Below are 13,758 nucleotides of genomic sequence, written 5' to 3'. Positions count from 1 at the left end.
GACTCCCCACTCCTTGCTAACTTTGCTCAGCTGGCAGCCGGCTCCGCAGCGGCATCCAGGCTCCAGCGTAGCTCAGGAGGGGGTGGAGTCAGTGGGTGGACCGTGTGACTGTGAAGTGAACCGTCATGTGACTAAGGCCGGGAGTGAAGCTAGAGGCCGGCGGGGACCCCATGCTGCCTTGTCACAGGAAGAAGCGGGAAAGTGAGAAGTCGCCGGCGCCGCACACCGCAGACAGACACTTACAGTGTGTCTGAGTCTGAGAAAGTGAGTCAGAGTGTGGAGGAGTCGTCAGAGATCAGAGTGTCAAGTCAAGTTAGTGCCTGCCCTGGAGCTGCATTAACACCACCACCCACGACCAGGACAGGAGCCAAGGCCTCAACAACAGGTAAGGAAAGAATGGCAGCAGGCCAGCAGCACAATTTACAAACACAGTGACAACACCACAGACCACACACCACTGTCATCGCTGGGATTGAGGTTCTGGGTGGCCTCCGGCAGAGCAGTGTTCTGGTCTGGAACTTCTGGCTTAGCAGCAGGCAGGCCACAGGTGTAAAAAACAGATAAAAGCTACACACTGTCACAGCACTGCTAGAAAACATGTGCCATGCCAGTTTGCTTGTTACATGTGATGTGACAGCCAGGTGCACATTTTCAAGTTGAAAATGTGCACCTGGCTGTCACATCACATGTAACAAGCAAACTGGCATGGCACATGTTTTCTAGCAGTGACAGTGTTGTAGCTGACTGTTATCTGTTTTTTACACTTGCGGCCTGCCTGCCTGCTGCTAAGCCAGAAGTGAACCATGCTCTGCCGGATGCCAGAACCACAAATCCCAGCGGTGTTGTCGTGTTTGTTTTTGTGCCCTTTCCTTACATGGCACATGTTCTAGCAGTGACCGTGTGTAGCGGTTTTCAAAACCGCTACACACACACTGTCACTGGCTGCTGCTAGAAAACATGTGCCATGCGGCATGCCAGTTTGCTTGTTACATGTGATGTGACAGCCAGGTGCACATTTTCAACTTGAAAATGTGCACCTGGCTGTCACATCACATGTAACAAGCAAACTGGCATGCCGCATGGCACATGTTTTCTAGCAGCAGCCAGTGACAGTGTGTGTTTAGCTGTTATCAAAACAGCTACACACTGTCACTGCTAGAACATGTGCCATGTAAGTAGAGATGCACCGAAATTTTGGCAACCGATATTTTCGGCCGAAAATGAGCCTATCCCATTTCGGCCGATAAGAAGTTAAAGATGCCGAAAATGTATGGCTGCTACTATGTGTAAAAACTGAGCCCTTCACTTCCCTGTCATCTCTGGGTATCTGACCGATCTGATCTGATCCTCTTCCGGCGCTGGACGCTTCATTGTGAGCTACACTGGTTGCTAGGATGGCCGGCCGAATGGCATCTAGCAACCAGTGACATCCCGGAGAGAAGACCCAGCATGCACAGCAGAGGAGGATCTCGTCCTCTGCGCCTTTTACTCAATCCCTCCACCCACCTCCTTCCTTCATGTGCTGTACGCTGCGGAGGAAAATAATGTGGCATGTGGCTGTCTGCTGTGTTGTTTTTCTTCTCTCTCTCTCTCTCTGCCATACATGTACTTGTGCAGTCACAGTGCAGCCTATACAGGTGTATAGGAGGCAGCAAGGGTTAACCCTCAAAGGCTACAAATAACAGAGAAGCACTGTTATTAAATGTAAAGGCTGCAATAAATAAAGCACCCCTATCCCCAGTATGAATAAATAAAAAAATAAAAAACTTTGTCCCCTTTTTTTTTTCCTTAAAAAAAAAAAGATTCAATTTCCAATCACAGACAGTGCAGCTTGGCATTGGAGCTCACCCCCTTTTAATTGCAGCAGCACAACCTGCTAGTAGATCCAAGTCAAAAGCATCTCTCTCTCTCTCTCTAGTCTACAACCTGCATCCTCTAATAAGGAAGTACATAGGGCTGCTCCAGAAGAACTACAAGTACCAGCAGGTCCCGTCACTACTCCAAAGTTATTATACAGATAGCAGAGCATAAGTTCCTATAGGTAAAAGCCATCTCATTCAGTCTACTACCAGCATGATGGGGGATAAGCTGCTGCTCCTCTAGCTGCGCAAGAACTACACATCCCAGCATGCCTTGACACTACCCATCAATTATATACATAACAAAAGGTTGTCCCACAAGTAAGCAGATTGCCATCATTAACTCTTTGTGGGGGGAGGCGAGGTTAATTACCAGTGGTATTTGTATTATGCAGCATGAGGGGGTTAACGTATTGCTACTGATGCATTAGTGACGGACCAGTGGCAGTTAATTAACCCCTTTGTGCTGCATAAGTGCAACCAGTATCAGTGCAAACACTGACACTGGTGCCACTAATGCAGCACAAAGGGGTTAATTAACTGCCACTGGTCTGTCACTAATGCATCAGTGGCAATACATTAACCTCCTCATGCTTCATTAAACAAATACCACTGGTAACTAAACCTTGCCTACTATTTTAAAATCATTTGGGGGAAAAAAGTCATTTTCAGTTTTCGGCAAAGGGCATCCTGCATTTTCGGTTTCTGTTTCGGCCCAGAATTTTCATTTCGGTGCATCCCTACATGTAAGGAAAGGGCACAAAAACAAACACGACAATACCGCTGGGAGGGGGCCGGGGCCCTATCAATTGGACATGGGGGCCCGGCAGCTTGAAATTTTACTACATGTGCAAGCAGTAAATATATATTTCTCTGTGGCTCCTAGGTTATTGATTGCAGTCGCACCGCAGACACCACCCAAGGCCTGCCTGCAAGGTAAGTGACTATGCCAGCCTGACTGCAAAAGTAATCCTTATTTTGACACAATTTTTGATGTGTCTGTATGAGATTGGTAATTTTCTCTCTTTTACACAGTGAGTGATGGCATCAGACTGTGTGAGAGAGGGACAGTTCTTGGGCCCTAACCTAAAGGTGTGTGTGTATATATATATATATATATATATATATATATAGGATTTTTTTAACATTGCACTTACCAAGCCAGTATTAAATGTACCACAATTACAAACACACACATACTATATATATATATATATATATATATATATATATATATATATATATATATATATATATATATATATATTGTGTGTGTTTGTAATTGCGGTGTACTGGATGGGTAAGTGCGGTGTTAAAAAAAAAAAAACATATATACACTTTAAGGCATCTTTTTTGGGTGTATATATATATATATATATATATATATTATATTTTCTGTCACTGAGACACGGCACTGTCAGCCGTGCAGCGGGCTGATGCTGAGCCCAGCTCTGCGGCGCGGCCAATCAATGCTGCACAGCCAGGCCTCAGGGGGTGGTACTGGTAACAAAGAGGGTGGAGCAGAGCAGAGGGACCCCCTTCTGCCTGATATCGTGACGTGACGCGTGAAGGAGCGGGGAACACTTACTTGACTGTGGACTTGACTTCCCTCACTGCGGCCGGCTCTGCGGCTTATCAGCCTTCTGCTCAGGGGGGGTGTGAGTCACAAGTAGAATAATATAGATTGGTTTTTGTTAATTGTCTGCTCTGATGCCACTGTCAGGCCTATTTGCAGAAGAAAACCTTATTTTTCCGAATTTTTTGATCATGTGTCTGATGATATTGGTTTTGGTAATTGTCTGATCTGATGCCAGCCTATTTGCAGAAGAAATCCTTATTTTTACAAAATGTTTCAACATGTTTCTGTATATGAGAAGGGGACACGGCATGCTGGTCACTACATTAATGGGGGGGGGCATGCTGGTCACTACGTTGATGGGGGGCATGCTGGTCACTGCATTGATGGGGGCATGCTGGTCACTGCATTGATGGGGGGCATGCTGGTTGATGGGGGGGCATGCTGGTCACTGCATTGATGGGGGTATGCTGGTCACTGCATTGATGGGGGGCACGCTGGTCACTAAATTGAAGGGGACACGGCACGCTGGTCATTGCATTGAAGGGGACATGGCACGCTGGTCACTGCATTGATTTGGGGCACGCTGGTCACTGCATTGATGGGGGCACGCTGGTCACTGCATTGATGGGTGGCACACTGGTCACTGCACTGAATGGGGGCATGCTGTAGTAACTCTGCATTGAATGGGGGCACGCTGTATTAACTCTGCACTACTAAAAATGCACGACGAAGAGGATCCACTGCACAAAAATATCGCAATATACAGTGCCTTGCGAAAGTATTCGGCCCCTGAACTTTGCGACCTTTTGCCACATTTCAGGCTTCAAATATAAAAGTGTAATTTATTTGTGAAGCAACAACAACAAGTGGGACACAATCTTTAAGTGGAACGAAATTTATTGGATATTTCAAACCTTTTTAACAAATAAAAAAATGAAAAATTGGGCGTGCAAAATTATTCAGCCCCTTTACTTTCAGTGCAGCAAACTCTCTCCAGAAGTTCAGTGAGAATCTCTGAATGATCCAATGTTGACCTAAATGACTAATGATAATAAAAAGAATCCACCTGTGTGTAATCAAGTCTCTGTATAAATGCACCTGCACTGTGATAGTCTCAGAGGTCCGTTTAAAGCGCAGAGAGCATCATGAAGAACAAGGAACACACCAGGCAGGTCCGAGATACTGTTGTGGAGAAGTTTAAAGCTGGATTTGGATACAAAAAGATTTCCCAAGCTTTAAACATCCCAAGGAGCACTGTGCAAGCGATAATATTGAAATGGAAGACCACTGCAAATCTACGAAGACCTGGCCATCCCTCTAAACTTTCAGCTCATACAAGGAGAAGACTGATCAGAGATGCAGCGAAGAGGCCCATGATCACTCTGGATGAACTGCAGAGATCTACAGCTGAGGTGGGAGGCTCTGTCCATAGGACAACAATCAGTCGTATACTGCACAAATCTGGCCTTTATGGAAGAGTGGCAAGAAGAAAGCCATTTCTTAAAGATATCCATAAAAAGTGTTGTTTAAAGTTTGCCACAAGGCACCTGGGAGACACACCAAACATGTGGAAGAAGGTGCTCTGGTCAGATGAAACCAAAATTGAACTTTTTGGCAACAATGCAAAACGTTATGTTTGGCGGAAAAGCAACACAGCCCATCACCCCGAACACACCATCCCCACTGTCAAACATGGTGGTGGCAGCATCATGGTTTGGGCCTGCTTTTTTTCAGCAGGGACAGGGAAGATGGTTAAAATTGATGGGAAGATGGATGGAGCCAAATACAGGACCATTCTGGAAGAAAACCTCATTGAGTCTGCAAAAGACCTGAGACTGGGACAGAGATTTGTCTTCCAACAAGACAATGATCCAAAACATAAAGCAAAATCTACAATGGAATGGTTCACAAATAAACATATCCAGGTGTTAGAATGGCCAAGTCAAAGTCCAGACCTGAATCCAATCGAGAATCTGTGAAAAGAACTGAAAACTGCTGTTCACAAATGCTCTCCATCCAACCTCACTGAGCTTGAGCTGTTTTGCAAGGAGGAATGGGCAAAAATTTCAGTCTCTCGATGTGCAAAACTGATATAGACATACCCCAAGCGACTTACAGCTGTAATCGCAGCAAAAGGTGGCGCTACAAAGTATTAACTTAAGGGGGCTGAATAATTTTGCATGCCCTACTGCCCACAATTAGTGACATTTTATTGTCTTTTTCAATTTTCAATTTACTCAGATGTCTGCAAAAAAACAAAAAGGAGGAGCGGAAAAAATCAGAGAGAAATCTAAGAAGTCTTTGGAACGTGATGCTCTGAAATGTGCTAAAATTCCGGATATGTTCAGTCCTTCTCATGCACAGAGTTCCAGTGATCCCATGGCAGGGCCCAGTAGAGAGGCAACAAACAGAGAACAAATAACAAAAGATGATTTAGTGGAATGTTTTGAAGAGACCTCAGAATTATCCACTGAAGAGCATAGAGAATTGGGGCACACAGAATTACCCAGGAAACAAGTTATTATGGATGTTTCAGAGTGCCAAACAGAAGACAGATAAATCGATTAATTATTTTGCTCGTCCAAATAAAAATGAGTTTGCTGTCTTTTTCAATTATCATCCATGGCAGGATATTCCACATCCAATACTAAAAAAGGCGACAAAACGTAAAGATGGAACAAGTCGCAAATGGCTCACCTACTGCAATGAAAAAAAAGCTATGTTTTGCTCTGTTTGTCTGGCTTTTGCAAAGTCTCAAGAAACAAATTCTTTTATTGAAGGAATGACAAATAAGCGTCATGTTCATCAAAGAATTGAAGAGCATGAGAATAGCGCAATGCACAACGTGTGTGCCGAAGCCTTTTTTATGAAATCAAGTAGTGCTGGTGTTGATGATCTACTTATGTATTAGCAAATGTCTGTACGGCGAGAACAAGTAAGGAACAGGCGACAAGTACTGCAGCGGATTGTAGATGTAGTAAAGGTTATAGGAAAGCAGGGTTTGAGTTATAGGGGAGATAAAGATGAGGCTGCCTATAGTTTAGAGTACATAACGAAAGACCATGGAAATTTTTTAGAACTCATTCTTCTCGTCAGCAAGTATGACATTTGCCTGAAAGATCATGTAACCCATCATGCTTTGAAAACAGCAAGAAATTGCACTCTTCTGGAGGGAAAGGAAGAGGATCTTTGATAAGCTTGCTTTCAAAAACAACTGTCAACAAAGTTATACAAGCTATTTGGATGCTTATCGAGGAAAATATCTCAAAAGAAGTAAGGGAAGCCGGGATGTTTTCAATTCAAATTGATACAAATCAAGACATCACTTCCAAAGATCAATGCTCCATAATTGTTCGCTATGTGACTGATTGTATCAATGAAAAGCTTCTTGCAGTTGTTGAATGTGAATCTTCAACAGGAAAAAACATTTTTAATTTGCTTACGGAAGTCTTAAAATCATGCAAGCTTGATATCAAAAATTGCATTGGCAATTCAACTGATGGAGCAGCAAATATGCAAGGCCAATACAATGGTTTCTCTTCATGGCTGTCAACTGAATCACCAGGGCAAATTCACATTTGGCGCTATGCACACGTTCTGAATTTAGTACTTGCAGATACAACAAAGGTGGTAGTTGAAAGTGCATCACTGTTCAGCTTGTTGAATGACATTGCTGTCTTTATTCGGGATTCTTATCAGCGCATGAATACCTGGGAACAAGTTAGCCAGGACCCTCATCGTCGCAGAATTTCAGTAATTGGGGAAACACGCTGGTGGTCAAAAGATGTCGCTTTAAGAAAAGTCTTTGGGGAATTTTCAAATCCTGGTTCTGCTTTGTTTCTTAGTCTACTGTGCACTTTGAGCCGAATTGAAGAAAACGTGTCATCGAAACCTGAGGTGCATGTTAGAGCAAAATACTATGCTGAATCCTTGCTCAAATATGAAACCATACTCACGGCACAAATTTTTTTGAGAATATTTGAATTGACAACACCATTGTCCAAATATCTGCAAACAACTCAGATGGATATCTCAAAAGCTATGCAAATGGTACAGGGAACCTATGAAACACTTAAGACAATTACGAGAGATTTTGATTCCATACAAATGACTGCTGATAAGTTTGATAAGTGGGCAAATGACAAGATGCAAGAAGAAGAAAGTTACCACCTAGAAGTACAGACCACTCTGCCTCAAAAAAGAATAAGAAGAAGAATGCGAATGCCAGATAAGACAGATGACGATGTAGCAGTTTATGATGCTGTTTCAGCCTATACAATCCGTGTGCACAATGGAATATTGGATACGGTCACACAGAGCATGAATCGCCGCTTTCTCGCTTGTGGGACTCTCTATGCTGACTTAGCTTGCTTGGAACCAAACAGCTTCTCAGATATAACAAAATCTGGATTTCAGGCAACCAGCAATGGATGAACTCAGCAAACGATTACTTAGATTTGATGACGGAGCAACATCAGAAAATTTGCGTTCCCAACTGGCAAATTTTGCAATGCAGTGGCCCAGACTAAAAACATCACCCCTTGATGAATATATTGTACAAGAAGATGTATCTATTGGAAATCCAGGAAAGCGTATTGCCAGAAACAGAACTGGTGAACAAATCTTGCATGGCATGTAAGAACTGTGCTATTTGCTGCTATAAGATACTGCAGTGCTTTAATTTGTTAACTGATGCCTATAATGTCATTGGTTTAGCCTACAAGTTTTTGCTCACACTATCCTTTACTCAAGTTGCCTGTGAAAGAAGTTTCTCCACGTTGAAATTTATTAAGACCCGTCTAAGAAGCTCTGTATCTCACGAGCATTTGAGCTCTTTGATGCTAATGGCAATCGAAAAGGATATACTAATGAACCTTGATTCTGATGATGTCATTGACAGTGTTGCAGAAACCAGTGAACTTCTACGAAACTTGCTGAATCCATAGTGCAGTTATTTTGTTCTGTTATTTTAAAGATAACAAAAATATATGCCAAAAAATCTAATATATTTGGTTATTTATTTCTTTTTGTATTGAATCGTTCATTAAAAATTTTGCACTTAATGTATTGCATTCATTGTATCATTTATTATCATAAATGTATATAATTTCAAATGATTAATAAAATACAATGACTGAGGTGAGGTGTGATAGTGCAGGAATTGGGGCTGATCTGAGGTGTGATAGTGCAGGAATTGGGACTGATCTGAGGTGTGATAGTGCAGGAATTGGGGTGATCTGAGGTGTGAAGGTGCAGGAATTGGGGCTGATCTGAGGTGTGATAGTGTAGGAATTGGGGTAATCTGAGGTGTGAAGGTGCAGGAATTGGGGTTGATCTGAGGTGTGAATGTGCAGGAATTGGGACTGATCTGAGGTGTGAAGGTGCAGGAATTGGGGTGATCTGAGGTGTGATAGTGCAGGAATTGGGGTGATCTGAGGAGTGAAGGTGCAGGAATTGGGGCTGATCTAAGGTGTGAAGGTGCAGGAATTGGGGTGATCTGAGGTGTGAAGGTGCAGGAATTGGGGTGATCTGAGGTGTGATAGTAAAGGAATTGGGGTGATCTGAGGTGTGATAGTGCAGGAATTGGGGTGATCTGAGGTGTGAAGGTGCAGGAATTGGGGCTGATCTGATGTGTCAAGGTGCAAAGCTCACTTGATTTCTTACTATTATTCAAGCGGTTTACAGCAGTTACTTTATATGAAGCTGACAGTTGTTTTTTATGTATCTGGCACTCCCAATTTCTTTGAAACCATTTTTCGGCACACTGTGCCCAAAAAGGTGGTCTACCCCTTGATTAGAGTAACCCTCATCTTGTGCTGCTTCATACTCTTTTTAGGACTCAACCATCAAAACTGGATTTAAAGTAAGATAAAAAAAAAAAAAACAGCATCATATGGCAGCTCTGATCTAAATTGGACCCAATTTATCAGATTAATCTAAAAAAGGTACCGTAATCGAATCCACACATCCTGGAACATTAAATTCTGTCATCAACCATCCCGACGAACGCCACGCCCCAGTCACGCCCCCATCACCCCCCCCCCTCCTGGGCTGCTCAGTCCAAAATGCCCAGGCCTATTTTTTGTCCCAGTCCGGGCCTGATTCACACAGTATACAGAAGTAAGTGTCGGCATGTATAGGCCCCAAAAATTAGCTCACATGGGTTTACCTGACAGTTAGGAATGTAGTATTTGGTGGCTGTAGGTACATTAGGCATTCACAGGATACAGAAGTAAGTGTTGGCCTGTACAGTCCCCAAAAATTAGCCCATATGGGTAGGGTTGAGCAAACACGGACTGCATTATTCGTGTTCGTACCGAATAATTGTTTTTTTGTTACCCGAACACGGACCCGAAAACTTTACTGTATATTCGGGTAAAAATCCGTGTTCGGTCGTTTTATTTCCGGGTTTTGTATGCATTGGCGCGCTTTTCATGGCGGGCTTTCAACAGCCAATCAACAAGCGTTTAACTGGTGTGCCTTAAGCCATCCCAGCCATGCCTACAAATGTATTAGTAGCTGTGATTGGACATCTGAAGCATGTGACCAAGTCTTTATAAGTTCGAGACGGAGCGCCGTTATCTTGTCTAAATGACTAAATTTTGGTCTCCAAGTATCTAAAAAGCCTTTTTTAGTCAAAATAACTGCATTTCGTCACCAAAGGTCTAAAAACAAATTTAGTCAAAGTGACTGTATTTTTGTCTTTTAGAGTCTTAAAAAGCCAGTTTTAGACAAGATAACTGCACTTGGTCTCCAATGGTCTGAATTTTTTTTTGTCAAAATGAATGTATTTGGTATTCTGTGGCTGAAGGTACATTAGGCATTCACAGGATACAGAAGTGTCGGCCATAAAAGTCCCCAAAAATTAGCCTGACAGCTAAGAACGTCGTATTTGGTGGCTGAAGGTACATTAGGCATTCACAGGGTACAGAAGTAAGCCTGTATAGGCCCCAAAAATTAGCCCACATGGGTTTAACTGACAGCTAAGAATGTAGTATTCTGTGACTGAAGGTAAGTGTCAGGTAAACCCATGTGGGCTAATTTCTGGGGCCTTTTATGACTGACACTTATTTCTGTATCCTGTGAATGCCTAATGTACCTTTAGCCACAGAATACTGCAGTCAGGTAAACCCATGTGAGCTAATTTTTGGGGCCTATAGAGGCCGACACTTACTTCTGTATACTGTGTGAATGCCTGATGTACCTCTAGCCATCCAATACTACGTTCTTTGCTGTCAGTTAAACCCATGTGAGCTAATTTTTGGGGCCTATACAGGCCGACAATTACTTCTGTATACTGTGTGAATGCCTGATGTACCTCTACAATTGGGGGGTATTTGTACTGTCCTGACATTTCAGGGCCTCAAGAAAGGAGATAGGCCATCAGTACATCTGGTGTGATCAAATTTCAGTAATTGGTACCATAGCTTCTAGACTCAATAACTTTCACACAGACTAAATAATATACACTAATTTGGGTTAATTTTACCAGAGATATGTAGCAGTATAAATTTTGGCCCAAATGTATGAAGAAAAATTAATTTTTTGCAAAATTGTATGTATGGTTAAGCTGGGCGCCAACGGCAGACTATTGGTAACGCTGTCTCTGGGCGATAGCGAGACTTACATGAGGAAAGAAGTGAAGTCGAGACTTCCTCTAACAGGTACCCCTTTATGTGTTTCCCTGGACCCCTGCTGGGTCCTCACCTGGTATTACCCCCTTTGCAGAACGCCTTTTGACCTGATCAAACTCCATGCTGATGTATTATTGAACCGCTGGCAGAAACCCACTTTCCATATTGAAAGATTCAGGCAAACCTATGACCCGCAGATTATTGCGCCTGGACCGATTCTCTAAATCGTCCAGCTTCTCTAGAATGTAACTCTGCATTTGCCGGGCCTGCTGGTCATGAGTAAAAGAGTTCTGGACCTTATCCTCTATATCAGACACTTGGTGCTCCAGCTCAGCAAGTCTGCCTGCCTGTTCCCCCAGCTAATTCTTGAGGTGAGTGAGGCCCTGCGCTATAGCCTTATCCACCGCTGCGGTAATAGTGGGCGATAGCAGGGTGGCAACTGCTTGTGCTAGTGTGGCTATTTTGCGCCTCGGGGAAGACCGATGCAGGTATACCCTGGGGGGGAACATGATGCTGTGAGACGTCCGCCATATTTGCCTCAGATGAGGCCTGGTCAGCCGCGTCGCCCCGGGGGGCTTTGGAGCTCGGCGGCGGGCCGTGGAGGACAAATTTATCCATAGAGGTATCTTCCGGAGGGTGGATGCCTGGGCTCCGTGAGGTTTGCGGGCTCGGATGGGCTGTGTGAGAGGTTTAATATGCCGCCGGGATCGGCCTTTTATGGCCGACACTTACTTCTGTATCCTGTGAATGCCTAATGTACCTTCAGCCACCAAATACTACGTTCTTAGCTGTTAGGTAAACCCATGTGGGCTAATTTTTGGGGCCTTTTACGGCCGACACATGTTCTTTGCACTGGCACTTTATTTTGCACATATCTTAAAAGTTACCCCACGGTCTGGATACACTGTTGGTTTTACTTTATATATAAAAGGTAGCGCCGTTTCCAACTACCTCCCCCCCATATGATACTTGACCCCTAATGTTTTAGGGGTTGGTTGGTGGCTGCAACCTATTTTCATGCAATAAAGTCTCTGAGAATTTATCCATAGCGCTGGTCTTTCTCCTCACCTGCATTGCATTTTACGGCTGACACTTACTTCTGTATTCTGTGAATGAAAAAAAACTTTTAGTCAAAAGGACTATTTTTGTATTTTAGAGTCTTAAAAAGCCGGTTTTAGACAAGATAACTGCATTTTGCTCTCCAATGGCCTGAAAAAATATTTTGGTCAAAATGACTCTATTTTGGTCTCCAAGTGTCTAAAAAGCCTTTTTTAGTTAAAATAACTGCATTTCCTCACCAAAGGTCTGAAATTTTTTTTAGTCAAAATGACCTAATTTTTGTCTTTTAGAGCCTTAAAAAGCCGGTTTAAGACAAGATTTGTCTAAAACCGGCCATTTGGGCTCCAATGGCCTGAAAATAAATTTTCGGTCAAAATGACTCTATTTTGGTCTCCAAGTGTCTAAAAAGCCTTTTATAGTCAAAATAACTGCATTTGGTCACCAAAGGTCTGAATTTTTTTTTAGTCCAAATGACTATATCTTTGTCTTTTAGAGCCTTAAAAAGCCGGTTTTAGACAAGATTTTAGACATTTGGCTCCAATGGCCTGAACATTTTTTTGGTCAAATTGACTCTATTTTGGTCTCCAAGTGTCTAAAAAGCCTTTTTTAGTATAAATAACTGCATTTGTTCACCAAAGGTCTGAAAATTTTTTTAGTCAAAATGAATGTATTTTTGTCTTTTAGAGCCTTAAAAGCCGGTTTTAGACAAGAGTTGTCTAAAAACCCGCCATTTGGGCTCCAATGGCCTTAAAAAAGAAATTTGGTCAAAATGACTAAATTTTGGTCTCCAAGTATCTAAAAAGCCTTTTTTAGTCAAAATAACTGCATTTCGTCACCAAAGGTCTAAAAACAAATTTAGTCAAAGTGACTGTATTTTTGTCTTTTAGAGTCTTAAAAAGCCAGTTTTAGACAAGATAACTGCACTTGGTCTCCAATGGTCTGAAATGTTTTTTGTCAAAATGAATGTATTTAGTATCCTGTGGCTGAAGGTACATTAGGCATTCACAGGATACAGAAGTAAGTGTCGGCCATAAAAGTCCCCAAAAATTAGCCTGACAGCTAAGAACGTCGTATTTGGTGGCTGAAGGTACATTAGGCATTCACAGGGTACAGAAGTAAGTGTCGGCCTGTATAGGCCCCAAAAATTAGCCCACATGGGTTTAACTGACAGCTTAGAATGTAGTATTCTGTGACTGAAGGTAAGTGTCAGGTAAACCCATGTGGGCTAATTTCTGGGGCCTTTTATGACTGACACTTATTTCTGTATCCTGTGAATGCCTAATGTACCTTTAGCCACAGAATACTACATTCTTAGCAGTCAGGTAAACCCATGTTAGCTAATTTTTGGGGCCTATAGAGGCCGACACTTACTTCTGTATACTGTGTGAATGCCTGATGTACACCTAGCCATCCAATACTACGTTCTTTGCTGTCAGTTAAACCCATGTGAGCTAATTTTTGGGGCCTATACAGGCCGACAATTACTTCTGTATACTGTGTGAATGCCTGATGTACCTCTAGCCATCCAATACTACGTTCTTTGCTGTCAGTTAAACCCATGTGAGCTAATTTTTGGGGCCTAAACAGGCCGACACTTACTTCTGTATACTGTTTGAATGCCTAATGT

The sequence above is a fragment of the Pelophylax lessonae genome, assembly GCF_965119305.1.
Source record: "Pelophylax lessonae genome assembly, chromosome: 13".
Lineage (NCBI taxonomy): Eukaryota > Metazoa > Chordata > Amphibia > Anura > Ranidae > Pelophylax > Pelophylax lessonae.
The sequence above is the reverse complement of the archived record's forward strand: the minus strand, read 5'-3'. Positions refer to the sequence as shown.